Source organism: Tursiops truncatus, chromosome 7 (genome assembly GCF_011762595.2).
Source record: "Tursiops truncatus isolate mTurTru1 chromosome 7, mTurTru1.mat.Y, whole genome shotgun sequence".
NCBI lineage: Eukaryota > Metazoa > Chordata > Mammalia > Artiodactyla > Delphinidae > Tursiops > Tursiops truncatus.
Window position 1 is genome coordinate 38,630,336 of NC_047040.1, and position 12,728 is coordinate 38,643,063.

General features: G+C 38.4%; 1 protein-coding gene across 7 annotated transcripts in view; it reads left to right on the top strand.

Moving 5' to 3' along the window:
• Window positions 1–12,728, top strand: part of HECW2 (HECT, C2 and WW domain containing E3 ubiquitin protein ligase 2) — a 417,065-nt gene that overhangs the window by 218,205 nt on the left and 186,132 nt on the right. The gene's annotated exons all lie outside the window — the stretch shown is intronic.

Here is a 12,728-nt window from a genome sequence, read left to right on the forward strand (position 1 = left end):
AATGTTACCTTCAAAAGATCCTTGTGAGGAGAAGCAGTTCTGAATGGTAAAGTAAGGATCTTCAAAAGTCTACTCCTCTAAAAGTCAATGAGAACACTGGAGAAAATTTTCAAACTTAACTTTTTCAGCATTCTGGAAATCAACAGAATGCTTTTAAGTACAGGAGGAGCATTTATTCAAGAAACGGTTGAATCTCAATTAGAATAGCAGGTTTTGACTTTATGGTATTTTAACTTACTTTATTTCTATCTCCCTCTCCCCAGCTCCACGGTAGTTTTGAAAACCAAGAGCCTTGTGACCATGGTAGCTTAGAAAATCAACAACTTAATAGCCATGAACACAGGCAAAATGTGTTCCCAGATCCCCCAAAAGCCTCATGCTTAGAGAATTGTCACTACTTGACATGTCTGGCAGCCCCTGGAAGAGCCCCAATCACAGGATTTCTCTTTATTTGACCTGGCTCAGAGCTTGCTCTGTGCAAATAGCCTATCTCCAAGACATTTGTCAAAAATAATCACAGGCAACTGTTTCACATCATAGCTGCCTGAGGTAGCAATACTGCTTGGGGCACACAAAGGGCTGGCCAAAAAAATGTAAAAGGATAACATGCAGGACTTTGAAAAACTTTGAAATATTCTAGGGACTCTAGAAGGCCACACACATATGTAGGGCTGTGTTATGCCCAGCAAAGACCTGAGAAGGCTCTCATTTCTCTCATCTCACTGATCTTGAGACTTTGTGCAAGCAGGAAGTGTAAGCTACAGTGCTCTAAGCTGCTAGAGTGTTGAAGGTGCGATCCATCATACACGTAGAGCCCATTAGCAAAGGCTGGGAGACTTACTGGCCAAAGGCATTTAAACAAATCTCTGTCCAATTGTTATCTGACCACTAAGCTAACTTAGCATAGACTTCAGTGGCCACCCATGAGAACTGCTTCATCCCTATAAACTTCTAATAAATAGAGACATTTTCTTATACAACTACAATGTCTTTATTATGATACACAAGTATTATCCAATATTAAAATTGCACTGTTTCTTAAAAATCAGTTGGTTTACTTAAAATTCAGTAAACAATTTATTTATTATGGCACTTTTAATATAGAGCAATACCTCCTCTCCACTTTTTTTTAAAATTGGAGTATAGCATACGTACTGAAAAGAAAAGTAATGTTTACAGCCTGATTGTCTCAAAGTGAACGCATTTATGGCAACAGCACTCAGATCAAGAAACCAAGTATTTCCATCATTCTGGAAGTCCCTCTCCTGCCTTTTCCAATCACATCCCTTTAAAAAAATTTTTTTTTATATGGACCATTTTTAAAGTCTTTATTGAGTTTTTTACAGTATTGCTGCTGTTTTATGTTATGGTTTTTTGGCTGTGAGGCATGTGGGATCTTGGCTGCCCAACCAGGGATTGAACCTGCACCCCCCGCACTGGAAGGAGAAGTCTTAACCACTGGACCACCAGGGAAGTCCCGCCAATCACATCCCTTTTTAAAGGCAGCTTAAAGTCTTGACTTTTAACACCATACATTAGTCATGCCTTTTATATTGTTTTTTGGGGGAATTAGCACATATTTAGGAAGGTCCTTATGGTGCCTTAATTCTAAATATACAGAATAATCAATTTTTACATATGTACACACTCTTATAACTACCACTTAGATCAAGATATAGAAACTTCTCAGCACCCCAGAAGTCATCCTCATGTTTCCTTCCAGTTATAATTCCCTTTGGGTTTGACTTCTAAAACTATAGGTTAGTTTTGCCTGTTTTCATACTGTACAAACCAATTATATAGAGTATTTCATTTTTTTCTGGTTTCTTTTTCTTTTCTTCTTTTTTTAATTTTTGGCTGCATTGGGTCTTCACTGCCGCACGCAGGCTTTCTCTAGTTGCAGCGAGCGGGGGGCTACTCTTTGTTGTGGTGTGCGTGCTTCTCATTGTGGTGGCTTCTCTTGTTGCGGAGCACAGGCTCTAGGAGCTTGGGCTTCACTAGTTGTGTCACATGGGCTCAGTAGCTGTGGCTCGCAGGCTCAGTAGCTGTGGCCCGTGGGCTGTAGAGCGCAGGCTCAGTAGTTGTGGCACACGCGCTTAGTTGCTCCGCAGCATGTGGGATCTTCCCGGACCAGGGCTCGAACCCGTGTCCCCTGCATTGGCAGGCAGATTTTTAACCACTGCACCACAAAAGGGAAGTCCCTTTTGTCTGGTTTCTTTCACTATATTCTCTCCTTGCTCCTCAGGAACAACCTGACTCCTGACCTTGGGCTCTTAACTGCTCTGCTATACTTATGACAGTCTCACTGACCCACAACCTAAAAAAGGAGGAATGTGTGACTTGCTACTCTCAGAGTAATGAGTGGAAAAGTCATCTGAACACAGAATTAGCAATGGAAACTGTTTTTTAAAGAACTGTAAAAACGCTATGTGAGAATGCATCCAAGTAGACTTGTGCCAACAAAAAATATCCTTCTTCTTCATTTTCTTTCCTCTTTTTCTCTTTTGTATTTTATTTGGTTGGTCCACATTTTCTATTTTTGATTTAGTCTTATTGACTTGATTTACTGGCAAGAAATGGGGAGAAAAGCTTATTCTAAGCCCTTTCAGATGTTACAATTGTTACTGCATGATCAATTTGCAAAATGGAAGCTTTGCCTCATTTGTGAATTAACTATTCCGATGCCATTTAGAAGAATCTACACCAAGATAATTTTTACCAGCTTAGATAGGGAATGCAATTGTTCCAATTGCATATATAAACTTAAGCACATAAAGAATTAAAAGTGGCCATAATGTAAGTTTCCTCTTAGGTTATATTTGAGACTCTCTTTCTCTCTCTTCAAGGTTCTAAGAATTTATTTATTGTTTTATCACGAATGTCCAAGCTACTTCTCCTTGGCACAAACTAAGTGTGTAGCTTCAACCAAGTTGGTTTCCATTTGACATAGAGAGTAATGTTATTAAAACTTCCTTGGCCCGCTTATGAAATTTGAGCATCTTCAAAGAGTAGTTTTTATAGAGTTTGTAACTTTTATGTATTTTTCCCCTAAAGAATGAAAACTATTTGGATTTATGTTTTGTTGTCAGACTCGTCATATTTACTTGTCATATTTACTTGTCAGTATAAGGAGATTATTTAGATGTGGCTTTGTGTCTGTTCCAGTATTAGTAGCTCTTCAAATTTTTATTTTAACGGTTGCTCCTAAATGCATACATTTGGAGACCAGTAAGTTATAAAGTGCTTCACACTTATGATGTTTGAAATAAAGTCTGAGGGAAATAAAAACTAGGATAGAGAATCTGTTCTTACTCATTTAATCAAAAACATGTATTGGATGTTTCCCAGAACTGGATAATTTTTGGAATATGAAGATTAATAAAGTATCTTCTATGTCCTTATCTCAGATAACATAGACTGATAGAGGGGATTGGATATGACTGTATCTGCGTGGACCAGATTTTCTAACAGTGGTATAAGAGGACAAGATGAAAAAGAGAGCTTATGTGAAAATATTTTGCATAGTAGCTGATACATAATGGATATATAAGTTTTAAAAAATGTCATCTTGATGAAAAAAGTAAAACTTGTTTTTCTGGTAGAATTTATTCAGGTTTCTTTAAAGAGAAACTGGAAATGATATTTATGGCCATGAATGTTTACAATGGTTGATTGTACTGTGATTTTTCTGTGTGGGGGGCGTGTGTGCACATGCGCACGCACACGGGCCTGTGTTTACAGTGGAAGTTGGAGACCCTGAAATAGCCTGGGAATCTGAATTATTTGGGTATTTATGTTTGATTTAAATTGATGTCATAATTCCATTTGGAGCAGATCTCTTTGAGTTGATGACTATTCAGTACTTGGAGTTTTGAATACAATTTTAAACTAGTTTTTGTGTGCCATCTTTCACTTCAATTTTTTTTTTTTTACAATTCCTTTACCAGATGTATCTTGAATTTGTGTTTTGTCCCCTGGAGGTGTCCTTATGATGAATGATACTTGTGTTTTTTAGTATCTTGAGACATATGGTTTATTGATAATGTGTGGTTAGCTACAAGGTCACTTTTTTGGCCAACTCCACTTGATAAATAACAACTCCTTTTGAATGAGTACTTAAATCCACACTATAAGTAATATTTTCAAGTGTCAGGATAGCTAGGTTTGCAAGGGAAACTTTATTTTTTTATTTATTACTGTTTCTGTATTTCTCTGTCACACTAAGCCAGATTGAAGCCTCTCTTTTCTGATTATTAAAGTAATGCAAGTTCATTATAGAAAAGGTAGAAAATATGGAAGAATATTAGGAACACTTAAGTCTTCCTGCCAAGCATTAATTACTCTGAACATTTTGGCATATTCCTTTTACAATTTTATTTTTATAAATATCGTATGTATGTTTAAGGTCAATGAAGCTCATATTATACATATAACTCTGCAGTACATTTTTCCACTTATTATATCATGACCATTTCCCATGTCATTCAAAATTATCTGGGAACATAGTGTAATGACTACATAATAGTCTATAATATGACTGTGTCATAATTTACCTATTCATCTTTTTTGGACACTTAATCTAGTTTCCAATTATTACAGATCATGACACAATGACCACTGAATTTATATAATCTTTGGTGGCACGTATTTCTTGAACATGCATATTATTTTGCTTATTAAACCATTTTTTCATGTGTAAAATAATCCTTACTTTCCTGGTGATTCCCCCCCCGCACCCCAACCTTGTACTATTATTCTTTACTGAAGGAAGTTTTTAAATTTAAAAAACAATAGCTTTTTTTTAAGATTGAGTTGTTTAAACATAAACTCTAAAACAGATTAGAAGGTAAAATTACAAATCCTGATGATAGCAGTTTATAAGGGAAATGCTTACAGATCCTTAAATATAGCTTTGTAGGGAAGGGCGGCAGTGAATCAAGTTGTTACAATTTGTTCCAGGAAAGGCATTTTGGATGAATGCCATCTATTTTTACAAAGATGTCTTATGATTTTAGTTTTATCTACTCCACTTAACCTTTCCCAAAGTGATTGCTGAAGCAAATGTATGTAATACAATAAAAAGAATTAACATAATTATAATTCCTTTTGTTAAAGGCAATTCTTTTTCTCCAACAATGTTACTTGAATTTTAATAAAAGTATTGAATTTAAGCCTGGTTGAATCATGTTAGATAACCTATATCCAAGTGACTTCTGAGGTCAGTTCATCTAGCCAGTTGCCTTCTTGGTGGACTGTCATTAATCTACTTAGTATTCATATTTGCCACAGAAGTAGAATTCTGAAAACGTCTCCAAATAGTCCAATGATTTAGATATTCTCTATTGAGAATAAAGACAACACTAGAATCTGAGAGTTACTGATAGTCTGTAAATACTCTGTGCCAGGCACACTGTCTCCTTGCTTTATGTAGCTTTACAGTGCTCTCAAAATCATGCTGGTTATACATTGTTATTATCCCCATTTTATTTATTTAAACACTTAAAAAAATACTTATTTTATGTATTTATTTGGTTGCACCAGTTCTTAGTTACGGCAGTCAGGCTCCTTAGTTGTGGCACATGCATGTGCTCCTTAGTTGCGGTTGGTGGGCTCCTTAGTTGTGGCATGCAAACTCTTAGTTGCGGCTCGCATATGGGATCTAGTTCCCTGACCAGGGATTGAACCCCGGCCCACTGCATTGGGAGCGCGGAGTCCTAACCACTGTGCCACCAGAGAAGTCCCTATCCCCATCTTATAAATGAGTGAGTTAAAGTTTGTAGAAGGTTACTCATTTGGCCAATGTCACACAGCTAATAGGTGTCCATTTTGGCTGCAGAACCAGTGCTATTCTGTACTGCCTTCAAGCTGTCAGAGAGTTCTTAGTCATATGAACTGACTAAACTGACTACATGAGAAAATGTCTTAAATTGGATTAAAAAATGTTAAGAAAACATAATGAACAAACTTAGTGTGTGACATAACTTTTAAGCATCACAGAACAAACTTGGATATTTAAAGCTTGGCTTTATTCTCTTTTAAAAAGGAGGCATAATTATTTAGTAGGAAAAAAACCTCATTTTTCATTCTTCCTAGCTAGAAATCTTGGCAGCTAGGAGTGCTGTTGCTATTATTGTGAGTTTGTTTGTTGTGTGTACAGATTCATGCTCCCAGATTCTCCATCCTCACCTTTTATAAACACCGTGTTTAACTTGGAAGAGGAAAAAGTTATTTTTGGCAACACTGGTAGAGCAAAAGTAGCAACTGCAGGGAGGCATGAAGGGAAATACTGACCTGAGCCAGGAATTGTAGAAATATGTCTACAATTTAACTTCAATTCTGTTTAGAATGCAGGTCTCTAACAAGAGAAAGAATTATTATTCAAGGTTTACTAGGAGGCAGGAAAACTGCAAAATGAGATCTGTGTCTGTGTACTTATGACTGAAATAATGTACTGATACTTTGTGCTTCTTATTACTGTTTTCATTGCCAAAAATCATGAAAATCATTAGCTGATAGGGCCCAATGCTAAGATGGCTAGGCTGCTATTTGAGAATAGCCTGAAGCAATCGTTTCATGTCAACAAAGATTCACAGACAGAGCATAGATATTGTATAGATATAATATCTATACCCTCAAGTGATAAAGTTCATCATTGAATTCTCAAATATTAAAACCCAAGGATTTCTTTGCAAGTTGAAAGATAACATTTATAATAAGTGAAACGAGGGTTGCTTTTTGCTGTTGAAAGTAAACTTTTAGGAAATTTTACTAAAATATCATTCTAAGAGGTGGTACAAGCTAAAAAAATGGTTGGTCAATTCACGTAACACATAGATTGGTGTATTGCTGACAGATTCAGAGTGAGTTATTATGAGACGATGAAGACGTTAGTTCAGACAGTCATTCAATAGATCATTTCTGGCCCCTAACCTTTGGAAATGATATTACAGAAAGCCACTTTTATATCAAACCCTGGGCTAAGAGGCTCCCTGATCTGACCAAGCATGGCTCATTCTTCCATCTAGAGTATGCCAGAGTTTCTCAGATTACCTATGGTCGTTCAGATCCATCACAGACACTGATCTTTCATTAGTCAGAATAAAAATAAACTATTAGAAGAATGAAATTGAATAAAAAACAAGATCCACAGAATATAAGCCCACATTTTTATTATTAGATTGAACAGACTTAAAATTACTCTAACAAATTTCTGTAAAAGTTACTAAAGGGCTCAATTTCTGTACTTTTCTCAGGTGATTAACAGCCAGCTTATGGCCCAGTGCTGGCCCATGGCCCATATTTTGAGGAGCACTGTTCTAGATTTAAATACAGACAAAAACTTTTTTTCTCATGTTAGTGTCCCTTCCTGTCTCTTCATTTTTCCTGTACTTTCTTGTCTTCTTCTTACATAGTTTTCCTCTTTTCTTAAGATGGAGTGGAAATAATCAACATGAGAATTGTTAGGGTAGGTAACACTGCAAAGGTACAAAGATGCATGTCTCTTTTTGAGTTTTCTACTAAAACGAATTTACAAAATCAAATATGACATTCATATACACACATACCTTAATATATGGTCTGTTGGATTTTGACTCCAGGTCAGTGTCTCTTAAAGTGTGGTTTAAGGACCAACTATATCAGAATTAGCTCGGGTAATTGTTTAAAAATGAAGACTACTAAGACCCATCTTATACCTACTGAATCAGAATTTCTCTGGTTTGCTCTATGAAATTTAGTCTGAATTTTAAACATGAGTCTCACCAGTTGATTCTAATACACAATAGAATTTGAGCTCTACTCTTTAAGGGTGTGGGAATCTGTGTGGTTATTCGATTCTGTATCATACACTATGGTGGTATATTATAAATGCCAATTCTGAAATGTCCACTAATGTGAATATTTTGGAGTCTTTATATATGTGCTTTCAGCAGAGAATCTCCAGGATATTATTGGGTTCATTGCTATCTCAGACATATACAAAGCCTTATTGGAAAAAGGTATGTTTTCATTTTACAGACAGAAGCAAAGAACACACATACACAAATAAAATAATTGTACATCCTTCTTTATTGTAATGATTTTACAGCCTTCTCATTTTATTTTCAAAGTTTCACATACCTAAAATCTATTCTTAAATTCACCTTGCTTTATATAATATAATTTTATTTGGAATAAAAAGTAGCATAGGGGCTTCCCTGGTGGCGCAGTGGTTGAGAGTCCGCCTGCTAATGCAGGGGACGAGGGTTCATGCCCCAGTCCGGGAAGATCCCACATGCCGCGGAGCGGCTGGGCCTGTGAGCCATGGCCGCTGAGCCTGTGCGTCCGGAGCCTGTGCTCCACAACGGGAGAGGCCACAACAGTGAGAGGCCCGCGTACCGCAAAAAAAAAAAAAAAGTAGCATAGCTACAGAATCCATTAACCATGTAATTAAACAGTTGTTATGAATTGAATGAGACATGTGGGATTGTATATAAACCACGTTAATATTTCATTTAAAAACACTTGTCTTTACATTAATCTGGGGTTAATACAAAATTTATTGTTAAGGAAAAATATTATATTCTTAGGTGTTAATACCAAATTCACCCATAAGGAAAAATAATATATCCTTGGATATATTATTCAAGGTACACGTCAGTCAAATAAAAGAGCCTCTGCTATAGCTGGATCTTTAGTTCAGCAGTGGAAATTACTAAAAAATAACAAACACCACCACATTTATTCTTATTTGTGTATTCCTTTCAGAGTTTTTGGCACATTATATCCCGTGTGTGTATTTGTCTTTTAGAGATAGAAGAGTGAAGGTCATTTATTCTTCTTTAGGAAAGCAGTAGATCATAATCCTGATATTTTGTCTTGAATGGACAGTGATAAAGGGATTTCCTTATTCACTTAAGAAAAGAAAATCAGTTCTTTGGGGACTTCACTCTCTTCCCAAGCATAATGATAACTTCCCAGGTAAAACTGCAAAACCCTAAGAAAGTAACAGGTCCATACTTGTATTTACTGAACTCAGAGTACCGCAAGAATGTTGCTGATGTGAAATTATGCAGGCTACTGGAAAATTTTCCTCTGGACCTTTCAACCTTGCCATTGTGTGCCCTTGATCAAGTTACTAGACCTCTCCAAACTGTTTCCTCATAAGGATAACAAGACCTCTTAGAATTGCTGGGAGAACTCTATCAGTTCAGTTAATGATTCTGAAATACCGAGCACAGCTCTTGGCATTGGTGAGTGGTAGTCAGTAACCTGGGGAATTTGTATAGCAGTGGGAAATGTGTGGGTAATCTCTGATGTCATGCAAACTCTAGATTTGAAATTCAGCTGGTTTCCTGCTATGTAATCTTGTGTTAGCAAGTAATTCAATCCATCTATCCCCCATTTTTCTTAATCTGTGAAATGGGGATTGTAGTGACGATTCCAGAAAGTTATTATGAGGATTAAATGAGGGAATGTGTGCCTGGCACATAGAAGTTTCTTAATAGATAACAGGTGATAGCCATTATTATTTTTATTGAATTTGATCGCATACCACTTTCTAAGATAAATTTAAAACAAACAAACATGTTTCATGTACATGTATCTACTTGAGTTTAGTTTTGAGCGTCCTCCCCTTGATCTTTTAGAAGCTGTCTCATTTTAAAATTTATTTTCAAAATCTTTCTGATTTATACACGAACCAATGTGTATTTCCATTGGAAGATGTTGGGAATCCGAAAACAGAGCGGTGATGAAATGAGTATTCATCTGGCTGCTTTACGAACACAGTTTCAGAAGAAAAAGCAGGCAATACAAATTGCAGCAGATAGGCAGACCCTTGCTGCAAGACTTCAGTAATGCATATGAGTGATGTCAGACTCACAGGCATGCAAAATGCATAAACACAAAGGAAATTCATAATGGGCTTTTCAGGAAGAGGGTTGTTGCTTCCTGATGTGCTAACCTTGACTCTGCTTCGTGTTTTTGGTGCCCGCATAAAGATAGCTGGAGGAAACACTGTTGGAGTTTTCCATTGTCCGTCTGTATTGTAATCTAAGAATTGTGTTTTGCTCTTCTCTACCCTATTCTTAATAAATATTCTGTGAGCTTTGGGGAATAAGCTATTTCAGTTAAGTGATGTCTTTAATTTATATGATTAATTCATTCAGCAGCCACAAATCACAGTTCTACCCACAAGTATCCTTGTTGATCAATAGATCAGAATGTTGAGAATGTGATAATCAGTTGGGCTTTCAGAAGGAGAGCTTAAGGAGATGGGGAAAGGGACGTTTCCTTTCCCTTATTTTTTTTATTTTTATTTTTTGTGGTACGCGGGCCTCTCACTGTTGTGGCCTCTCCCGTTGCGGAGCACAGGCTCTGGACGCGCAGGCTCAGCGGCCATGGCTCAGGGGCCCAGCCATTCCGTGGCATGTGGGATCCTCCCGGACCGGGGCACGAACCCGTGTCCCCTGCATCGGCAGGCGGACTCTCAACCGCTGCGCCACCAGGGAAGCCCTCCTTTCCCTTACTCTTAAGCTTCCTTTTCTCTCCCTATACACTGATGCTTAAATTTTCTAGTCTGTTCTCCTTCCATGGCCTCATCCTTCCCTCATCCTCTGTGCTCTAGTCACACTGGTCTTCCTTCAGTCTCTGAAAGGGCCATGCTGCTTCCTACCACAGGGCCTCTGCACAGCTCTTCTGTCTGGAATGAACTCTCTCTCCTCTTGCCTCCTCCCCTCCCCAAATCCTAGTGGTCCACTTAGTCCACACACTGATTCCTTGAGGGAGCTTTCTCTTATTCTCTGGCCTGGTTCATGTCCCCAGCTCATCCATTGCCTTACCACCTTCTCTTTTTCCTTTGTAGCATGTATCATTATAGTAACTAAAGAATTCACTTTATATTTGTTATTTAGTGTTTCTCTCTCTAAAATAGAAGCTCTGCAAGAAGAAGGAGGGGCTGTGTTTGTCTTGTTCGCATATGTCTCCCAGTGCCTAGCACCTATATGATAGCACAGTAGGTGAAAATGCTAAGGTGTTATATGGATGCAAAATTGGTATTAATGTGCTTCACCATTTTATTTGTTGCTATGGATTTTTTTTTTTTTTTTTTTTTGGTGTTTTCTTCAAGGGTGTGGTTTGGAGGAAGGAACGGCATATGTAAATTTCAAGGCCTGACACTATCATGCTCTGGCTGTACTTTCTCAATACAGTAATTTATTGTGAGTGAAGAGGTACTGGCTGAACTACTTGTATTTAAGAAACAGCATCCCCATGAAAGGGTACGTGTATGTGATGGCCTTAAGGCTAAGCTCTAATGTTCATCTAACCTCCCTTGCTCCACTCTATAAGTTTCTTTCATGATCATCTTGGGAAAAATCTATGTTCTATTATGACAAAGGCTTGTGCTGTGGAGAAGCAGATTTCCTTTACATAGGAAAGTAGCCTGTTTGTCACAAGTGAGTGTCAGTGACACGTGGATGGACCAGAATCTAGAGTTCAGCTAAAGTGGCATATCTGACAACTGTTACAATATTTGGAAGGCAAGGAAATGTGGCTTGGAGGGCCAGAGTGGTGGGAGCATCAAGTGGGTCCAGGGCCCTGGGAGTTGAATGGAGGTAAGGGTTAAACACTGGGGTTGAAAACAGAGATGCTGACATTGTTGAGCAGTCTGTTGTTCATAGGCTCTTGCCATCTTTCATGCCAATAATAGGAAATAAATTCATCCTTTCTGGCTTATTTTTTCTAATCTCCTAATGGTGACTGAGGCTGCTGTGGGCCCATTGGCCACCTATTAATTAGTGAGGTCACGGCATTTTCACAGTGTTATTTGGGGAGGCAGTGTATTATAACAGGGTTTGGGCTTGGGTGTATTCAGATCTGACTTTAATCCTGGTTGTTATCACTTTCTCTCTGTGAGTCTCAGTTTCCTCATCTGTAAAATGGACCTAATAACACTACTGACCTCAGTTTTAGAGCACGGTGGCATTCATTAGAGACTATTTCTAAAGCATTTACTATGTGCTCCTGGTACATAGTAGGCATTCCATACATGCTTGCTATTATTGTTGTTTGCTAGGATGTACCTAGAAATCCACAATGATTTGTCCTAAGACATGGCTGGGTTTGCATGTCCAGAAGAGGCCTGGACGGGGCGGGGGTGGTTCTGGAGTGACAAGCTTGCTGTGTTCACTCAATCTATTCCAGAATCAGCCCAAAGTTCTGTGCACCTTTGAAGTTTCATGGCAAACTATGTCTGGGTTAAGGGAACAGTGGAGAGGAAATTGCAGCCACCAAATGTACCATGGAGCTTAAATCTAGTCTGCCCCACTTCACAGCAAAAGCACGTGACAACTGAGCACATCTCTTCTTGCTTTCCTGGAAGTTTTGCTGGAAAGAGATGGTCTTGTAGCCTTTGATTGTACTCATGCATTCAACCAGCACTTAAAAATTGCAGTGATGGGGCTTCCCTGGTGGCGCAGTGGTTGAGCGTCCGCCTGCCAATGCAGGGGACATGGGCTCATTCCCCGGTCCGGGAGGATCCCACATGGCGCAGAGCGGCTGGGCCCATGAGCCATGGCCGCTGAGCCTGCGCGTCCAGAGCCTGCGCTCCGCAACGGGAGAGGCCACAATAGTGAGAGGCCCGCGTACCGCAAAAAAAAAAAAAAAAAAAAAATTGCAGTGATGGCACTGGGTGGGTGAACAGCCTTACAAGGCCCCTCTCCCCATTGAAGAACAATGCATCTGAACTG